Genomic DNA, 3,950 nt, shown 5'->3' with positions numbered 1-3,950 from the left:
CTCCATGTTGTGAACCATGAGTTCCCTGACAGGGTAAGGAAAACACCTCTCCTGGATCATGTTAGTGGTAGGAATCAGTGTAAAACCCCTAGAAGAGTAGAAAACAGCTCTGTGGAATGGACACAAACCTTTATTTTACAGAAGATGAACCACAGAAAGCAAAATACACTTTTGGTGGTTATTCTTGATTCTCAACCTAACTAGATATGGAATTAACTAAAATCCTAATATGGAGGGCAAAACGGTGAGAAATGTTTTGCTTAAGTTGAAGTAGGTAGATACACTTCAAATACAGACTTTGAAATTAAAAAGAAACAAACATATAATCCTGATTTCAGGGCCTGAAGACACACACCTTTAATCCAGTACTTGAAACTAGAAGACACACCCTAAATTGGGCCACACCCTCTGTTAGAAGCATATAAAAGGACATGGAAGGAGGAATCCATTGCTCTTTGCCTGCTTGCCCTCACCTTGAAGCAATTTCATCTCTTCCCTGGCAATAGAGAATTTTTCTTCAGAATTCCAACATATACTGAAGACCCAGGGACACGTCCAACCTCCTGGACTGAGTAAGTACTGGATTCTTGGATTTTCCCTTCACAGCTAGCCAATGTGGAAATAGCAGAACTACAGCCCTAAGTCATTCCAATGAATCCCCTTTGTTCATACATAGAAAGATTAATTATATATGTTCAGTTACTCTACAGAACCCTAGTATAACATCTTTGATATGAGTGTACAAAATGTCCCAAATTTTCAAAAGTTGTCTATAGTTATGAAAACTGGGTACCTATTGACCTAAGATTCAATCTATAAAAAATAGAGTGATGTAAGAGTCCCTAGTAGCCTAAACTGTCTTCTCTGAAACTACTATTGAAATCTGGATAGAAAATTTCAGACCCAAGTTTCCACCCTCATAGAAGATGGAACAGATGAGAAATAGAAACTGAAAATCTAAACCAGGTTTATTATTGTATCCCACAGAGTGAAGAGAAAACAATTGCTAGTTCTTCATTTTAGATCCAGTTTAACCTTCAAACTACCTCCAGAAATGTCAGGGTTCCAGACAGCCCAGAGATGTGACCACACCCAAATCAAGGTCCAGAATTTTTACTACAGGTGGACCATCAGCAACTTCCGTTTTATTCTGGGGGAAATTCAGGAAAGTATTAGAAGCCCAACTTTCTCCATAGGAGTCAATGACAAATGGTGTTTGAGAGTACACCCAAAGGGAGTGGATGAGGAAAGTGCAGATTACCTGTCAGTTTACCTAGTGTTGCTCAGCTGTCTAAAGAGTCCTGTTTGGGCAAAGTTCCAGTTCTTGATGTTCAGCACGGAAGGAGAGACAACCCATGGAGAGAGTAAACCTATAGTATCTAGGTTTGAGCCAGGTGTTGAACTGGGATATAAAAAGTTCATCCTTCGAAACTTCCTCTTGTCCTTTGCACCTTGGCTTCTCCCAAATGACAAGCTCACCCTCCTATGCAAGGTGAGTATGGTTGATGACTCTATGCCCATCTCTGACCAGAACAGAAAGCCAAGAATTCAGGTTCCCAGATGCACATTGGCAGATGAGCTAGGAGAGCTGTGGGAGAATTCCCAGTTCACAGACTGCTGCCTGGTGGCAGCTGGCCAAGAATTTCAGGCTCACAAGGCCATCTTAGCAGCTCGCTCTCCAGTTTTCAGAGCCATGTTTCAACATGACATGGAGGAGAGCAGAAATAACCGCTTTGAGATCCATGACCTAGAGCCACAAGTCTTCAAGACACTGATGGACTTCATTTACACCGGAAAAGCACCAGACCTGGACAGCATGGCAGCTGCTGACAAGTATGGCCTGGAGCGATTGAAAGTCATGTGTGAGGATGCCCTCTTCAGGGACCTCTCTGTAGAGAATGCTGCCCATACTCTCTTCCTGGTTCACCTCCATAGAGCAAGGCAGCTGAAAACTGAGGCACTGGATTTCATTACAGCACATGCTTTTGAGGTCTCCGAGACCTCAGGCTGGAAGACAATAGTGAAGACATGTCCCCACTTGGTAGCTGAAGCATACCATTCCCTGGCTTCTGCTCACTGCCCTTTCCGGCAGCCCCCTTAAAAGCCTAAATCGACCCTAGTACCTGGTCTGCTGTGACCTACATGTTTCTTCCAGAAGCAGCAGCCAGTGTAGTTATCAATTACACCTGGATAGACTATGGGATCTGTGTAACATTTACAGTGAATCTGGGGAAAGACAGATGGTGGATGAGGCTTTAATACAGGTGTAAATGAGTTGAATGGAAGGGTGTGGGAGGGGAAGGTCTGGACTCGGGTACAATCTACTCAGCCTTTTCCCTGTTGCTCTACTGGTTTGATTTTTGTCTAATGAGTTGTAAACTGGAATTCATATTTAATTGCTGGCCCCAAGCACATTACAACAGGGTTTCTTTGGAGAAACTTGTCTGGATTGGACTGAGCAGAACATATGGTCAAGGACTCAGAAAGGAAAAAAACAAACCTGAATATTTGATTACAAGAGAAGGGGAAGAGAATGAAGACATTTTTCTCCAAACTCAGTGTGTGGGAATGGAGAGATGAATCAGTTGACAAAAGCAATTGTTGCTCTTGTAGATGATCCTTGTACAGTTCTCCTCTTGTCTCTATGGGCACAAACATCTCTGTAGACTGTACCTAACCCCCCAAAATACAAAGTGAATAAAAATTTTAAAATCAGATTGTGGATTCCAGTAGTGTTTCTGTTTAAAGAAAGCCATTTTAGTCCATCCAGCTCTGCTCAGCTGTGGAAGTTTGTTCAGTGTCTACACACACACACACACACACACACACACACACACACACACACACACACATCAATTAAAGAAACCTAATGAAATTTTGTATATTCATAGATTGGTACCTAGCCCAATCGTCAACTTTGGTGGTATTGTGTTCCTCAAAGTATTGTGCACCCTAATAAACTTATCTGGGTTCAGAGAAAGTATAGCCACTAGATACAAAGGCTAGAAAAGGGTGGCACTCAAACCTTTAATCCTAGCATTCCAGAGACAGAAATCCCACTGGATCTCTGGGAATTCAAGGCCACATTGGAAACAGCCAGGCATGGTGACTCACGCCTTTAATCCCAGAAGGTGAGCCTTTAATCCCAGGCAGTGATGGCGGAAAGCAGAAAGATATGCAAGGCATGAAGACCAGAAACTAGAAGCATTTGGCTGGTTAAGATTTTAGGCTTTTAGTAACAGTTCAGCTGAGATTCATTCTGGATGAGGATTCAGAGGCTTCCAGTCTGAGGAAATAGGATCAGCTGAGGGATTGGCAAGGTGAGGTAGCTGTGGCTGGTCTGTCTCTCTGATCTTCCAGTATTAACCCAATACCTGGCTTCCAGGTTTGATTTTACTAATAAGACCTTTTAAGATTCCTGCTACAGTCAACAGTGGGCATTCTTTCCCAGCTGATGGGAGCAGATACTGAGATCCACAGCCAAACATTAGGCAGAGGTCAGGGAACCTCAAGGAAGACAGGAAGGCAGGATGATAGAAGGGATCAAAACCTCAGCCAACAGAGCACACAGATTCAACTAAACACAGCTCATGGGGCTTCACAGAGACTGAAGAAGCAATCACAGAGCCTGCATGGGTCTGAACCAAGTCCTCTGTATATATACTGTGGTTGTTTAGCTCAGGGCTTTTGTGCAGCTCCTAACAAAGGCAGATTGGGGAGTCTCTGACTGTTTTGTCTGATCTTGTGTACCTTTTCTTCCTTCTGGGTTGGCTCCTTGAGCCTTGACATGAGGGTTTGTGCCTACTCTTACTCCATCTTCTTATGCTGTATTCATTTGATATCCCCAGGAGGCCTGTGCTTTTCTCAAGGGAATCAGAGGAGTAGTACATCTACATGGAGTGGAGGGAGGGGAGACTATTCAGGATGTATTGTATGACATAATTAAAAAT

The 3,950-nt window shown here is 43.1% G+C and overlaps 1 pseudogene; it reads left to right on the top strand.

The window, feature by feature from the left end:
* Positions 1-1,054: 1,054 nt before the first annotated feature.
* On the top strand, positions 1,055-2,171 carry LOC143274045 (speckle-type POZ protein pseudogene; annotated as a pseudogene).
* Positions 2,172-3,950: the final 1,779 nt, after the last annotated feature.

This window comes from Peromyscus maniculatus, chromosome 6, assembly GCF_049852395.1.
Source record: "Peromyscus maniculatus bairdii isolate BWxNUB_F1_BW_parent chromosome 6, HU_Pman_BW_mat_3.1, whole genome shotgun sequence".
In the NCBI taxonomy this organism is placed as follows: domain Eukaryota; kingdom Metazoa; phylum Chordata; class Mammalia; order Rodentia; family Cricetidae; genus Peromyscus; species Peromyscus maniculatus.
Note: the sequence above shows the minus strand (reverse complement) of the source record. Positions and strands in the feature narration are given on the sequence as shown.